Here is a 17,213-nt window from a genome sequence, read left to right on the forward strand (position 1 = left end):
AACCTAAAATACATCAAAGCTTTTAAGATGAAGCTAAAGTAGTGTTTACAGACAATGGGTACCTTTGTCAATCAAACACAAAGGAAGAATGTTATCAATGCATGATCTCAATTGCTTCCCTCTCAAGCAGCTATAAGACAGGAGCCAGGTAAGGTTATAGAAGGAAGAAATGACACACATACATTTAGCTAAAAGCTGATCATGAAGGATGTATAGTAGAATAACTCAAAGCAGCCCCAAACGACCAACACCCAAATATCCAAGAGCATCCGCAATAGAATGGGCGAATGCAACATAGGACAATCTGACAACAGAACAGCAAAGAGATGTGGACCATTGACAACTTCATGCAGCTACATATGGATGAACCACACAAGTTTGCTTTCGCCTGAAAATGCTAAAAATAAAATATGCATACTCTCTGATTCTATTTCTATAAAGTGTTTTTAAAAGGCAGACAAGAAGTTGGTAGGGGCATTTCGCGGTGTTGGTAATATTCATTTTCTCATTCCACGCAGTGGTGACACTGAAAACTCGGCCATCTGTTGGCACGTGTACCATGTGACCCATCTGTATGTGCCTTGTACCACAGTAAAAATATCAGAGGACGATATTATGAAGAAATGAGAATATATTTAAAACTAGACGGAACATTGGAAAAAATCCTACCAAATACAACCTGTGAACCAAAAGAAATAGATATAAAAACATCAGAAATGTCTTAAAATTTCTAATACAGGGGGCGCCTGGGTGGCTCAGTCGGTTAAGCCTCCGACTTCGGCTCAGGTCACGATCTCGAGGTGCGTGAGTTCGAGCCCCGCCTGACAGCCCCGAGCCTTGAGCCTGTGGATTCTGTGTCTCCCTCTCTCTCTGACCCTCCCCCGTTCATGCTCTGTCTCTCTCTGTCTCAAAAATAAACAAACGTTAAAAAAAATTTTAAAAATGTAAAATTTCTAATACAATTTTTTCTGTAATTCAGAAAAATGTTCACACTCAGAAAGTATTTAGATGTTTATGAATAAAGAAAAATGTAACGCCAATTTAAAAAGCAAAAAGAAATAATTGTAGGGTCAGAAAAGGAGGCTAATAAAATATGTGTCATATACATTTTGATGGGAATACTAAAAAAAGAAGGAAATTACATATCAGGACAATCATAAGTAGATTTATTGAAGTAGTGCCCTGTTGTATTTACATTTGAAATGCCATAAATAATCTTCATTTATCACATTAGCAAAGAAGATCAATTGATGTGATCCGTGACACAGAAGGTAAATGATAAAACTAATATTTCTTTTTATTTTTAAAAAACCTTTCTAAAGGGGTGCCTGGGTGGTTCATTGGTTGAGTGTCCAACTCTTGATTTGGGCTCAGGTCATGATGTCAGGGTTTGTGAGTTTGAGCTCCACATTGGGTTCTGCACTGACAGAGCAGAACCTGCTGGGAAGTTATTCTGTCTCCATCTCTCTCTCTCTCTCTCTCTCTCTCTGACCCTCTCCCATGCACTTTCTCTCTCACACAAAATAAATAAATAAAAAATAAACATTAAATAAAACCTTTAGAAAGATATAAATGAATAGGAAACATCCATGTAACGATCCTGAATAGGTAGCATAACTCTGAAAATGAACTTGAATAAATTCACAGTTTAAAAAAGGGCAATTTTGTGGGCACCAGGGTAGATCAGTCATTTGTGCTTCTGACTCTTGATTACTGCTCATGGTTCCTGAGATGGAGCCCCAGGTCAGGCTCTGTGCCGACACCATGGACCCTGCATGGGATTCTCTGCCTCTCTCCCTCTCTCTCTCTGCCCCTCCCTCTGCTTGCATTCCCACTCTCTCAGAATAAATTAAGAAACATTTAAAATAAAAAGGACGATCTTTAAAGTACAAAACAGACATAAAAATACATAAGGACATTAATTAAACAGATGAGAAAGGGCAACATTTGTACCCACACAATATGAAATGCACAATTGCACAAAAATGCAAAGTCATTCAGTGGAGAAGTATAGTCTTTCCAACACATGTTCTGGAAACAATGGACTATCAAATATGATTAATGATTATATGCTTTATACTACACTAAAGTGCTCAAAATTGATCACACATAAAAACGTTCAAATGTTTTATTAAAAACGCATGACCTACAGTTGGCTAGAGATTTGATAGAGCACCAAAAACACGATCCATAGAAGAAGATATTGATGATGTGTAGTCCATCCAGATAATATCTGCTCTTGGAAGAGAAAAGACAGTCATAAACTTGTGAAGAAACATTTACAAACCATACATCTAGGGGCGCCTGGGTGGCGCAGTCAGTTAAGCGTCCGACTTCAGCCAGGTCACGATCTCGCGGTCCGTGAGTTCGAGCCCCGGGTCAGGCTCTGGGCTGATGGCTCAGAACCTGGAGCCTATTTCCGATTCTGTGTCTCCCTCTCTCTCTGCCCCTCCCCCGTTCATGCTCTGTCTCTCTCTGTCCCAAAAATAAATAAAAAAAAAAACGTTGGGAAAAAAAAAACCATACATCTAATAAAAGACTTGCCGCCAGGGTACATAAAGAATGCTCAAAACACAATGAAGAAAAGTAAAACAATTAGCAAAATATTTCAATACATACGTCACCAAACACCATGCATAGATGGCAAGTGAGTACAGGAAAATAGGTCCAACACTATTAATCTTAGGAGCATTCAAATGAAAGCCACCCCAGACCAGACTTTCTGTTCTGGAAAGATAGAGTGGATAGCCTTTTCCCTAGTCCTCCCACCAATACAGCTACAATCCCTGAGCATTACACATACGATGGCATAAGATTCAGAAAGGTAACGAGAAAGCTGACAAATCCCAGCCCTGGAGACCCGAGGAATGCATGGTGAGATCTCCGGAATTTCCCTCTACCTCACATAGACTGGTGTCAGAGAGCCTAGCAAACCACAGACACCAACAGGTACACACCCAAGTCTCCAAAATATTTTTTCTCTCTGGTCAAAATAACAGAAAAAAAAAGGCATGCTTGATAAACAGAAAAGTTTTAGACACTAAACTGGGTGATTATAATAAAAAAAAACAACACTGTTTTTTTTATTAAAAAAAATAAAATAAATAAAAGGCATTGACTATCCACCAAAAAAAAATCAACAGGCATGCAGGGGGAAATCAAGACATTCTCCGATAAAGGAAAACTGAGAAAATGTATCACCACCAGACCTGCTCTGACAGAACTCCTAAAGAGAAAAATTGGTAAAAGAAGGCCTCTTGAATCATCAGGAAGAAAATGAGAACAAAAGAAAGAATAAAACTCTCATTAGGTCTAATGGACTTTCCTTCACTGGGTTTTCTAAATTGTTTGATATTTGAAGCAAAATTATCAGTTGAAGCAAAATTGTAACATCCATGTGATTCTCAATGTAAGTAGAGAAATACTTAGGGCACTTATAGTATAAATAGGACACGGTAAGGGTCCATAGAGGCAAATAAGTCTCTGTGTTTTACTCAAACTGCCGTGAGTTGTGATGGGCTGTATAGACTGTGATCTATGAATATACAATTATCTGTATAAAGATATATAATATCTATATTCTTTATATGAAGGAGATTAGATCATATGTGTACCTATATACAACTTTAGGTATATGAAGTTGTTTATGAAGAAAAGACCTACTTTGCTATATGATGCTCTGTCAATAAGATCATAATTTAGAAAAATATAACCTTCACTTTTATCTCACCGCATCAGAAATATAGAATCACTAAAAATAATTTCTAATTGGATCATAAACCATAATTAAAACCATAAAGCATCCTTAAAACCATAAAGAAATAAAGAAAAAGGTAAATCCAGGAAAGTAATAGAGGAAATCATACTCATGAACTTTGGCTAACTTCTGAAATAGATCCCTAATAACCATTGTAAGACACAAAACGCTAAGTAGGACCATGGGAACATTAAAATTCTGATCATTAAAAGACTCCAATATGAGAGTAAAAATGCATGTCACAAGTATTTGCATCTTAAAATCTCAAAAAAGAGCTCGTATCTAAAATATGATAGCGACTTTTAAGAAGAGAAAAGAAGACACTGCCCTGGAGAAATGGGCAAGAGACACAACCCAGCATTTCTTATCCCATAAAACAGAATCGCCTTAAGCTTTACAACCCAGGTAAATGGTATTGTTTATAACCATCAGAACTTACTAATTAATTTTATGGAGTTTGGGATCAAAGGATGATTTGCTATAATGTACATTTACACAATAAAATAGAAAAATGTAGAGATAATTCAATATATTGAAATATACACATATCCATGACTGTACAAGCTCATACTAATGGTTACAGGGTAGTGTAGTATGAACATATGTAAATACAATTATGGTATATTTATACACTTTTATTTTATTATGAAACCAATAACATTTATATAACTTAAATATACTATGTATTACGTCGCTATGTGTAATAAATGATTATACATATGATAGGTGGAGGAAGACAAAGAAAAGACTTTTCCTAACATAATTATTCATAATACCCACATGGGAAAAAGGAACTAAATTTCTGAGAATGGTTTTTAACATGTCATATACATAGGAGAGCAGTGAAAATTCTCAAACTATAGACAAATGTGTTAATATAGATGGATTACAGGTAGCACCTGGGAGAGAAGGGAGACACACATAAAAATGCACCCTGAATGATTCCATTGATAAAATCCCCAAAATAAGCAGAGATATTTCATAAAATGAAAATGGGCAGGCCTGATAAAGGCTCTAAACTTCTGTCTCATGATATAATTTAGAATTGTGTGATTCTAAGTCTATTGTAATCAATGTGTACAATCATACGCCTCGTTTCCTTGATGTGTTGTAAAATGAAATAGTAAAGTTAATTTCAGACAAAAGAGCATTCCCAGAAGAACAGGTTTCTATGAAAAGCAAGAACTGGAAATTATCAAATGTACATCCAAGGTATAAAAGTATAAATAATGTGTCAGAAAGTCAAACCATGGGATATTAAAGACTTTAAAAGAAATAAACTACAAATACATATAAAACTATTGATGAATTCTGGAAGCATAATATTAACTGACAAGCTTTAAAAATTTTTTTTAATGTTTATTTATTTCTGAGAGACAAAGAGAGAGCATGAGCAGGGGAGAAGCAGAGAGAACAGGGAACTCATTATCTGAAACAGGCTTCAGGCTCTGAGCTGTCAGCCTGACAGAGCTTGATCTGGTGCTCGAACTCACCAACCTTGAGATCATGACCTGAGTAGAAGTCAGATGTTTAATAGACTGAGCCACCCAGGTGCCCCATTAACTGACAAGCTTTTAATAGAATCTGGAAACATTTGAAAACTTACCTTGTCCTCTTCATCATCATAGTAGAGCAGGTTAGAGTTCTTAGAAGCACAGGACATCAAACTCTCATTCCACAATTTTCCCTTAGTGCTAACATAATAGCAATTGTTGGAATACGTAAACGACTCTTTCAGACAATGACAACAGAGACACGCTGGAGAGAGATTACGTGATATTATCGAAAAAGCTTTGAATATTACAAAATGAAAATTTACATACTGTATATGGATACACATATGTGTACATAACATATTCATATACCCTCACCAGCTGGTAAAATTAAAACAAAACACACACACACACACACACACACACACACACACACTCAGAGAAGAGTCAGGCTTTCATCCCCTAATCTATGTGCCCAAATAAAGCAACCACAAAAATGTCCATCTATACATGTCCTGAGAGTCACTGAACAAAATCAGCTTTATGGAATGATTTATCTTTTATCATGTTATAGGAGGAGGAAATGTGAAGCAATTGGTAACAATGGCTATGGTGATTTTAAATGAGTATTTCTTCATATTGTTGTCTAAGAAGTAGTACTCTCCTATAATCATTATTACCTACCTTAAGATAGAGATAGAAAGACACTAAACTAATAGAATTTTGCAAGGGATATTGTACCTTTCTGGATCATTGTTTCCAGGGATGTTTTGTTCTGCGCTGGTCCTTCAGTAGCTAGAACATTAAAGAAATTCTCAAAAAACATAATATTAAATAAAATAAATCATAATAAGTTGAGTTTCTTAGTTTGAAATTGGGTGTGCTATTTTACCAGACAAATTTAATAAAATAATGAACATGAGGGGGGAAATACTTCAAAAGCTTAAAGAACCAAACCTCACCATCTCTTACAATATTTGGTTTAAGCAATCTCAAGAATTAATGCATATTTCACCAAAAAGTCTCTTGTATGACTTGCCTTTGAGTTATTAAATCCAAATATGTGTTTAATTCTCCCTGTATTTATTCTCTTATTTCTACTTTAGATAACCTCTATATGATCATTCCACACTTAGAGCACACATGCATTAAAATGAGATAACAAATTCAAAGTGTTACACAATATGTCGAGGAACTAATGATCAGTAAAGTGAAAAATTCCCTTTTAGTCAAACACATACTTACAGGGGATAACAGCTATTGTTACCACAGTGGACATCAAGACGAGGCAGAGGATTCCCAAGATACCGACAATGAGCTTCCCTGGACATGATGGTTAGTAGTAGGAAGAGAAATGCAAACACTGAGAAAGGATGCCTGGAAACTATCATTTACGAGATATACAAGCAAGAGAACCGACAATGCACAGGGAATCACATACAATAACCTGCACCTCAAACCCATCACTATCATTGGAATCTTCTCTCAGAATATACCCATGCATTCAATTACAATACCATATTCCAACCTCCAGCTCTGGTCCTCACAAATGAAAACTATGTGAGATCACTTCCTACTCTTTCCCTATACTCCTACACCCCAACTTCAAATCCTAAAACAGACATACTTGTCTGCATTAAATGTTTTACCTTTGCAGGGAGAGTTCTTGCTATTCCCTTGAAGGTCCCGAGAAGCATTTTGAAGATTTAATTCTGCATAGGCTATCTCCTCCTCAGTTACTGAAATGGAACTTTTCGTGCCCTTAGGTTGCACTTGCTGTCTTTTTGAGCCCTTAGCATGATGGAGTTCCGCATAAGTCACGCCTTGGTTGTTCATGTCTGCAGCTGAGTAGTGTCAGCTACAATGTGGATGAAACTGCCCTGAAGGTCTTGATCAAGAGAGTGTGTCATGTGCTGACGACATTGCTAGTACAGTGACACCGTGTGGGGTGCAGGGTGAGGGATGCTCCTCATTTGCAGTTGAGTAATGTAAAATCTGGTACTAACTTCCACAGAGCTTCAAATAAGTGTTTTATGATAGAATAAATGTTTTTTTTACAATAATAGTGTAATAATACTGATTGGAAAACATGTAAGTCACTAAATTAGTGAAGAAGAAAGGAATTCATGAATAATACTGTCCTCGTGAATGTAAGGAGTTTCCACAGGCATATTTCAACAGTATTAGAATATCCAGGTTAAAATTTAAATGTTGTATTAGAAACAAAAGTGTTGCACCAATTTTTTGACAATGTTAAAGCCATTATTGGTTAAAAATGAAAGGCTCTAGACGGGAGAATATTATTTTTAGCATATATTGGAATTTCCTGTTGCAAATGACTTTGATTTAGATATCTTTACTAAAATATTGCTATCAAAGCAATATTTTATTTTGAACATCTATGGAGTCGTGAGAATCGTTGAATTTTAGAAGAAATATTTTATATGTTGCAAAATGTTACATGACGCACTAAAATTACCCAAAGCAGGAACAATGGTGAAAACAGAAAGAAGCAAAGCATTTTTTAAAAGCGGACTTAACATCAGAAAGTGACAACTGATTTAGTGGCAAAAATATGAAATCATAAAATGATAAATAAAAGGGTAGATCATTTATGAAAGCACACATTTGTCACAAGCTTCTAGAAAGTTCTATGTTTTCAAAGGCAGTGATGGCAGCTCTAGGTGTATAGTTATGCTAATAAATCACAGAAATGTAATTTCAGACTTCAGTCAAGGAGCTGTGCAGTCAGTGAACTCTGGAATTATTCCTGTCTCTCCAAGTACAAAGTACCACCTTTAAAAATTATTTCCTGTCTAGCTATCTGGTTTACTAATCTAAAATAGGAAATAAAATATGTAAAATATAATGCATATAAAGCAGTTAAACTCAATCTCTCTGTTGTAGAGTCTCAATAATATATTAGTTATTTTATTTTTTTAACACCATAAGCATTCATCATTACTGATTCATATCGTTAGACCATGGAAGATAATTCATCACACAGGAGTGTCTTTCAGTATTGAGTAACTTTCTTGGCCAAGTTTTGTTCAATTTTATAAAAGATTCTTTGGATTCTTTACAGTTAAGTTTAAAATAACATTTTACAGAGAGTACCTCACTTGCATTTTATGAAAAATCAAACTGCTTTCTTTTATCGAAGTGAATGTGTGAGGCATTACATTTGACCATAAAGGTCATAAAGATATATCATAAAGATATAACGGATTCATTTTAAGAATCTATTTTTGAAGGCTGGGTAAGCATTGAATAATGTGTAACACATCCTTGATGACAATTGATGACAAATCCAAATTAAGTGTCCTTTGTCATGATGCTTATGTGACCGCACCTGAAATTCTATTGACATGCAAACCCAATTTTGCATATGCATATGCTCTTCATGACTTCTCTACAGGTAAGAATTTGAATATTTTCAGATCTCTGATATATTTCATGCTCATTCTTGTTTGTTACCCTGAATTGTTGGAATACAGATACCAATGTTCTCTGTGATTTCATCGTATATTAGCTATGCCTCAGGTGCATCCCACCAGCATTTATAATCTCCCAATCACTGGGGTGACAACTAGAAAGGCAGGACCGTGGTGACACATACCTTCTGTTGGCCAGTCACACATCGTCCAGAGGGAACCAGGTTCCTCTGTAAACAGAAAATATCTGTGGCCTTCACAGACTGCTGGCCCTGTGGGACCTCCGAGTGAGGCAATAGTGGAAAAAGTAGATTTCACATCAATGTGTCACTTCAAATTTGAACAGGAAATTCTTACCCTTGGGCTATTTTGAAGACACTTTATCTCATCACACACCTCCAGAAGCTTTGAGCTTGCGGTGTATCATTTAGTTTGTGCCTCAGCAAAGGCCTCTGACAAATTTTATGTTCCACAAGACATTGGGGTCAGAGACTTGACCCCCAGGTTGTTCTCTTGTTTCCACCTGCATGACAAACACTGAGCATTTAGGTAGGCCTTGTGTAAAATATCTTTGATGTTTAAGTTTTATTTTTAGGCAAGGTTGCTACATCTACATATTATGTGCTTCTTTTTCTTATGCCCTTGATGTGTCATTTCTATTATACTGAAAATATTCTAATATCATCAGCCTGTCCACAGGTATTTAATTATATTTGACACTAATAGTGAAGAATGACTACATTTTCAATTTTTTTTAACTGCCATAAAGACATCAATTTCTGGATTTATCTGATCAATTTTTCTACCTTTGTTTTTAATATATCTACATTCTATTTGTAATGTATGTAAATAAGTTATTGAAGCTTCTGCTGGAAAAAATAAATGCCTGTGGGAAGGATAAAACATAAAATAATATTGAGCAGCAGCACCATGCCAGAGATTTGAATATTAAATAATTATTCATGCTATTTACTTATTCATTCTCCAATGGTAACTAGGTGTCTGTATTTAAATAGGAATATTTGTTATAAATAAAAAAAAGCCTAAGTCTTACTATGTAGGGGAAAAATTAATGAATGTTTAACTATTTCACTTAACTCAAAATACTGGGGCAGTGCAGAGAAAATACTTTTAAAAGACAATTAAATAACATGAACATCCAAGCAATAAAACTTTATATCTAAATTACCTACTTTGCATCAATGGAATTCTTTTGCTTTTTGCCATTGTTGGATTTGATATGCTAATAATTTTGGGCATATTTACCTGTATGTTTCTTTGGTCTGTAGTTCTGTTTTGTTTTGTTCTTTGTAAAATGGGTTGACAATACTATTTTCATTTTCATGTATTTATTTTTCATGCTGTATAGTTAACATGTGATATTACATTAAGTTCAGGTGTAGACATAATCATTCATCATTTATACACATTATGCTATCATCATCGTGATAAATCAGCATGGTCACCCATCACCATACAAAATTAATATAATAGTATTGACTATATTCTCTATGTTGTAATTTACCGTGGGAAATAAGCTTAGGAATCCCCTGGGCTTACACCAATGGGTTAACAAGGCATAAAGAAATACAAAGCCAAAGGACCCTCTCACGTGATTTTGGGTAAACAAGACAAGGCAACCATGAATAGGGAGGTGCAAAGGCAACCCAGAATAGAGAGGGGGTGCAGGGCCCCCGGAATAGAGAGGGAGGGGCAAAGGCCCCAAAATAGGGAGAGGCAAAGGCACCAATATAGAACGTAGGTATATGAAATAAACAAGATTAGATATTCAGGGTGGAAACACCCCCAATTTAGTACTAGAGCAGAAAGATGCTTTCACAAGAAGAAAGGGCCAAGTTAGGTAAACAGGTAAGTTGGGCTATAGCTTGCAGTGCTCCAGGTGAAGCAGCCCAGAGCAGAGATGATTAACAAAAAAAAAGGTGCCTTGTTAACTCTGAGGGTATTTCCCCTACCTGCCTCATCCCCTAGACTAGCTAAGATATACAGAGGTGATGCCTCATGTCCGCTGTAAACAACCTTCCTCCCGACTGCCAGGCGCCCAGATTTTGTTTTGTTTTGACCCAAACCCCTAACCCCAAATATCTTCAAGAACCCCTTTCCCTCACGTCCACAAATTAATGTTCCCAGATTCACTGTCTCTTTGTGCATATCCTTCACCATGTTTGTAAGCCTTCTGATTGTAATAAAAATGGGGCAAGGACCCTTATTCGGAGCTCTTGTGTTTTCCTGGACATTAGCCATCTCTCATTTTCCATCCTGTGTCCCCCTCTCTTGTTCGAAAAGAGAGAACTTCAGACCCAGAGTCTACAATTTACATTCCTGTGAATTATTTATTTTACAGCTGAAAGTTTGTGCCACTTACTTTCTTTCAACCATCCCTTGTCCCCACCTCCCTACGGAAATCAACAGCTTTGGTGTCTCTGTATATGAGTCTATTTATTTTGTCTGTTTATTTGTCTGTTTCTTTGTTTTTGATTTGACATCATTAGGTAAATCATATGGTATTTGCTTTTCTCTGTCTGCTTCATTTCATTTAGCATAAAACCCTCTTGGTCCATCAATGTGTCAAAAAATGAGAAAAGTTTGTGAGGAACCTCCATATTGTTACCCATTGTGACTATATCAATTTAAAATCCCACCAACAGTCCGTACGATTCCCTTTCTCCACATTCACACCAATATTTGTTATTTCATGTGTTTTTGATTCAGACATGTGTGAGGTACTATCTCATTATGGTTTTGATTTAATTTTCCTGATGATAAGTGATACTGAACATCTTTTCACATGTCTGTTGGTGATCTGCATGTCTTCTTTTAGGAAATATCTATTCAGGTCCTTGGTCCATTTTTTAATCACGTGTTTATATTCCTTTTGTGTTAAAATGTAAGAATTCTTCATATATTTTGGATATTAACCCCTTGTCCAATATATCATTGGCAAATATCATCTCCCATTCAGTAGGTTGCCTTTTCGTTTTGTTGACAGTTTCCTTGGCTGGGCAAATGCCTTGTGGTTTGTCATATTGTTTATTTTTTATTTTGCTGCCATTCTCTATGAAAACAGAACCAAAAGAATAATGATGAGAACTGTCTCCATGAGTTTATTGCCTATGCTTTCTTTAGGAGTTATTGTTTCTGATCTTACCCCTACATCTTTAATTCATTTTAGGTTTCTTTTGGGTTTGGTATAAGCAAGTAGTCCAGTTTGATTCTTTAACACATATTTTTCCAGTTTTATAAACACCATTTACTGAAGACTCTCTTTTCCCTTGTGTCCCTTCTTGCCTTCTTGTCACATTTAATTGATCACATAGACACAGATTTATTTCTGGGCTTTTTACTCCATTCCTTTGATCTATGTGTCTATTGTTGTCCCATACTGCTTGGATTGCTAGAGCTTTGTAGTAGATTTTGAAATATGTTTCTTCCAGTTTTGTTCCTCTTTATGATGATTGCTTTGGGTATTCAGAGTTTCTTGTGGTTCCATACAAACTTTGAGGTATTTATTCTCGTTCTATAAAAATGCTATTAGTATTTTCATAATGATTACATTGAATCTATACATCATTTTGCATAATATGGATATTTTCACAATATCATATCTTCCATTCCATAAGCACAGTATATATCTTCTTAGTTATTTCTTTGTGTCATCCTCAAATTTCTTCTAACAATAGCTTAAACTTTCAGCGTGTAAGAATTTCACCTCCTTGGTTAAAATATTCTTTGGTAATTGATTCTTATAAATGCAATTATAAATGCGATTGTTTTAATTTCACTTCCTCATAGTTTGTTACTACTGTATAGAAGTGCAACAGATTTCTCTTTATTTTGTATCCTGCAATTTAACTGATTTCATTTATTAGTTCTAATATGTTTCTTTGGTGTAGTGTCTCAGTATATTTTTTTTTCTAGAGAATTATGTCATCTGCAAATAGTGACTGCTTAGTACTTTCTTTATCAGCATGGGTGTCTTTTATTTATTCTTCTCTGATTTCTGTGTCTAGGACCTCCAGTATCGAATAAAAGTTGAATAAATGCTGTAAGAGTGGACTTTCTCATCTTGATCCTGATGTGAAAGGAAAAGCTTTTGGCTTTTCACTGTTGCAAATGATGTTAGTTGTAGGTTTGTAAGATATGAACTTTATTATATGGTGGGACATTCCTTCCCCACACACATTCTGTGAAGTATTTATTATAAATGAATGTTGAATTTTGTCAAGTGCTTTCTCTGCATCTATTGAGATTATCATATGAGTTTGATTTTCAGTCAGTTAATGTGGTGTGTCAAGTTGATGGGTTTGCAGGTCTTGAACCATCCTTGCATAAGTGGAATAAACCCACGTAATCATGGTGTAAGATCCTTTTCTTGTATTGTGGAATTCAGTTTGTTAATATTTGGGTGAGGATTGTTGCATGTTGATCAGGGATATTGGCGTATAATGTGGTGTGTGTGTGTGTGTGTGTGTGTGTGTGTGTGTGTGTGTGTGTTGTGTCCTTGTTTGGTTTTGATTTCAGGGTAATGCTGTCCATATGGAATGGATTTGGAAACTTTCCACTGTCATCAGTTTTGACTAATTTAAGAAGAAGATGTATTAACTCACTTTAAAAGTTTTGTAGAATTGAGGCACTGGGGTAGCTCAGTCAGTTGAGACTCTAACTCGTGATGTGAGCTCAGGTCCTGATCCCAGTGTCAAGGGATCGAGCCCCACATCTGGCTCTGCACTGAGCATGGAACCTGCTTCAGATTCTCTTCCTCTCTCTCTCTCTCCCTCTCTCTCTCACCTGTCCATCTGCCTATTCATGCATTCTTTTTCTCTCTAAACAATAGAAGTAAATAAAAATAAAATAAAATATAATTAATTCTTTGTGGTTGTTCTGTTTGCATGATTTCTACTACCTTGTCTTCCAGGTAGATGATCCTTTCTGCATCACCTAATCTGTTATAGATTCATTCTAGTGTATTTTTAAACTTCCATCATTGTACTCTTCAAGTCTGATTGGTTCTTTTTTCTATTTTCCATTTCTTTGTTGAAGTTCTCACTGTGTTCATCTACCCTTTTCTTGGATTTGGTGAACATGTTTATGATCCTTCCTTTGAACTGGTTATCAGGTACGTTGCTTATCTCCATGTTATTTCAATCTTTTTCTGAGATTTTATCTTATTCTGGCATTTGGAACATAGTCTTCTATCTCCTCATTTTGCTTCACTGTTTCTTTCTATGTATGGGTAGGATTCAAACAAAACATTCATTAATGATGCCAAATAATTTAAAATTCACTAATGTCTTCTGAAGTTGAATGTCTTATATCTATTATTCCTGTATTTGTACACATTTATGCTTTTCATTACATAATTGATAATGTTCTTTGTTGCATGTAGCAATGTGGGTACCCATTTTTGGCATTTAACACTAATGAAGGTCTATGCCTAGCAGTATAAAAGACAACACACTCAAAATTACTCAAAACAATATGGGTAGTTAGAATTTACTTTTTATGATATAAAGGTATATATTTAACTGTTTCTAATAATGGCAAACCAAGTGACCTAAGAGAGATGGATGAATTGGAAGTCAAAAAAAGTGAAAATATGTTTGAAATATGATGGCAAAGTGAATTTGTTTTCAAGGATTATTTTTGAAAATGAATATATTTATGCTGGAGGGGGGAGAGGCAGAGGGAGAGAGAGAAAGGAAGAGAGAGAGAATCCCAAGCAGGCCCTGTGCTGTCAGCGCAGAGCCTGACGAGCTACTCGATATCATGATCCATGAGATAGTGAACTGTGCCAAAATCAAGTGTCAGACACTAAACCGACTGAGCCACCCAGGTGCCCCTCTAGTTTTCTCTCCAACTACATGCATTAATTACCAGAAAACAGAATTTTCAGATTAGTACCTTTGGTGCAAGAGATTAGGGATACACAGCTCAGTCCTTCCTGCATTCTCCTTGGCAATGGTTGCCTACAAAGAATACATTTTCTGCTCGGTTCCAACAAAAGTCACTTTTAAAAGGGCACCATCTTCCTCTGAATTTACTACTAAATGGGTAATTTAATTCTGGCATCCAAAATAACAAGTCCATTATGTTCGATACCTATGGATATTCTCCCAAAGGTAGACACAGAGAAAATTACCAATTTGATCTTTATATCCCTGACTTCTCTGTGACTCTATTCTCAATCTATTCTTGATTAGCAGCTCCCTAATAATGTTCCATACTTATATATCGCCAGTGGTTTTTGTAGATCCCCTAACCCAAGCTCAAGAATAATTCCCATGGTTTCTTATGGGTACAGGTAATAATTTAGGCACTGTTTTTTGTATGTATTTAGACATGTTAAACATGCTTTGGAAGAAAATGGGAGGTGTTCTACATTAGAATGTATTTAGCAGCATCTCTTAAATATCTCCATTCTTAGTGGTAATAGATGCATATGTGTGGATGGGATACTCCAACGTGGGAAGGGAAAGGACATTTCGGTCCCTTCTTCCCCTTGGACACTGAAGGATCCCCGAATCTAGGAATCAAACAGGTTAGCATGTCACAGTTTAACAATCCCTTTCAAATTCTTCAATTCCAAAAGAGACAGTCTTTGCATATGCCCAGATAACACACTTTGTGAGGAGACTGGTGTTCTTGACCAATAAAGGAAACAACAGTAATTGCAACTTGATTTCAAAACAGGAAACACATATACAGAAAAAAATTACTCTAGTGCACATACATGATGCGTATTGAATTTCTCATCTTTTTTAAGTGCAAATTTCTTTAATGCATGTGATCAAAATCGTTGTCAAATTACATTTCTGATGCCTGGCTCTTTCACTGGCTGGAAAGAAGAAGACAATTACAGAGCTTTAGTTTTATTGGAAAATGGCCTTTATTGAACATTGGGAAAAGCAAAATATGAAGAGATCACAGACAGCAGGAACTTCATGTTCTTGGGCTTTATTTTAAGGATCTGTAGGCATTATATTACTTATTATTATTTGTTCCTCAGAACAGCCTATGAAAGTGTTATAATTCAGATTATCACAACATAGGTGATGGCAAAAAATCATCAAGATCTTAAGCCGAAATACCTGAGAGATAGTGAATACTTATGGGCCAAGAAGTACTGTTCAAATAATCTTCAAGTAACTATGAATAAGATCCTCTTTTTATCATATTTTCCTTCAGAGGAACCTGAGCCAGAGCAGTTCTGTAACTGAGCCCCAGGGCTAAGAGTGTGCAGTTAGAAATTACATAAAGTGACCAGTTTCACTGCCAATGTCCTTAGACTTTATTTCATTCTGCTTATACCTTATTTGATCAAGAACCATGGTGAAACCATCTATACCCCCATGTTTGGCACTGTACAAAACTGCTTGACAAGGATTTTGGTCACAGAAGCCAAAAATCCAGATGGGAAGGGAAGAGAGTACTAAATTTTAAATCTATTTCCCAGTAATTTTCTGTTACAAGCTTATCTATCTCATGAAATGTAATAAAAAAAAATCCCTATGGCTACAATGTTAGATTAGGTTATTTTCAGTGAATCTACATTTCTTCCCTCTGACCACTTTGAAAAGAGTATACTCTACAGACAACCATGAGAAGTTGGCCCATGTGATTTGTTTTCACAATATAATGTAAGGATGTGATCACTTGTTTTCACAATATAATGTGAGTGGGAATGTGATATCTTATGAATTTGAGACCGGGCAATAAGAAACCCATTTCTAAAAAAAAAAAAAAAAAAAAAAAGAAACCCATTTCTGCTAGCTGTTACCTCTGGTATAAAAGATCATATACCATGTAGCCTGGTCCTCTAAGAATGAAATCTATAAAGAGATCTGAGCTGAATCTGTACGTAGTCTGCAGTCAAGTGCATGCACTCCCAGCCTCAATCAACCCTATCATAGCCCAACCACAAACAGGTGAAAGAAAAATAAATGCTTAATTTTCAATGTCATTGTAATCTTGGGTTGTATGAAACACGACTTTAGTAATTAGTTACAGCTACCATTAACAATTATTCAATTCATTTTGAATGTTCATATAATTTTTCTAGAAGAGCATAAGGATTATGTACAGAGAAAATAAAGAATATGTCTATCTCCACAAACAAAAGTATATATGAAATATGAATTTCTTTTGCAAGTAATAATCGAGTTTAAACTCTCTCCTTCTTATAATTGATTTGGGCTGGAAATATCTCTGAGTCATTATCAAATTACTTAAGGTTATCTTGAATCCTGGCAATAACTAGCTGTTGGACCCATGAAAATATCTGTCGATTTTAATTTTTTGTTTTCTCCATTTAGCATTTTATTTTTTGCATTGTTGTAAAGACTGACAGAAGTGTGTGCATAAAAACATTAAAAAAACTAAATCTCTTCCAAAATATCTGAACCCAGGTGAGGAAAACAACATATAAGACACTGGTTATTATCCAATTAGAAACCAATCTCTACCTTGAAATGAGTGTAACCTTTGATCATGTGGCACTAAGACAGATTGGGA

General features: G+C 35.6%; 1 protein-coding gene and 1 pseudogene across 1 annotated transcript in view; one reads left to right on the top strand and one right to left on the bottom strand.

The window, feature by feature from the left end:
- Window positions 1-7,238, bottom strand: part of LOC128774912 (NKG2-A/NKG2-B type II integral membrane protein-like) — a 10,097-nt pseudogene extending 2,859 nt beyond the window's left edge.
- LOC128775000 (NKG2-F type II integral membrane protein-like) overlaps window positions 1-17,213 on the top strand; it is a 55,638-nt gene that overhangs the window by 6,829 nt on the left and 31,596 nt on the right. The gene's annotated exons all lie outside the window — the stretch shown is intronic.

This window comes from Panthera pardus, unplaced genomic scaffold, assembly GCF_024362965.1.
Source record: "Panthera pardus isolate Hobbes unplaced genomic scaffold, ASM2436296v1 HiC_scaffold_6, whole genome shotgun sequence".
Taxonomy (NCBI): domain Eukaryota; kingdom Metazoa; phylum Chordata; class Mammalia; order Carnivora; family Felidae; genus Panthera; species Panthera pardus.